Raw genomic sequence first — 511 nt, forward strand, 5'->3', positions numbered from 1 at the left:
ACTAAAGAAAAAGAAAGACGAAAGCCGGAGAAAAAGGGGGGGGGGGGGGGGGGGAGAGATGCTAACGCCTGTTAGCTGCCCCTCAACGCAAAGAGGAAGAGGGGTTTGTTAACACAATAGTAAGCCCTCGGGGTTCCTCTTCAGCTACGTGTTTTGTGTAATTCACACGTGGAAACGTGAGAAAAGAATGAAAAATTACTTTGAAATGTGATCCGATTCGGTCACTAGCTAGCTCGGTTGTGAGTGTGCAGAAAGAGTTGTTCACATCCCCACAGAATAATGAGATTAAGGCTTGCAAACGGCATTTTTAACCCCAATGCACGCGGGTTTTTTAAAAAGCCATTTAAAAATGACAAGGCTGATTAGGTTTTTTTTCGATTCCCTTTCTCTCCTACGCACGTCGCAAGTCCCTCCTGTCGCTTTGATTTTTCCTTCCATCGGAAGTTATCTTCTCCCTAAAATCCCCGTCGCTTTACCTTGCCTAGGAAACTGTTTCTCTTAACACAAACAA

Source organism: Haliaeetus leucocephalus, unplaced genomic scaffold (genome assembly GCF_000737465.1).
Source record: "Haliaeetus leucocephalus isolate CR32 unplaced genomic scaffold, Haliaeetus_leucocephalus-4.0 Scaffold773, whole genome shotgun sequence".
Lineage (NCBI taxonomy): Eukaryota > Metazoa > Chordata > Aves > Accipitriformes > Accipitridae > Haliaeetus > Haliaeetus leucocephalus.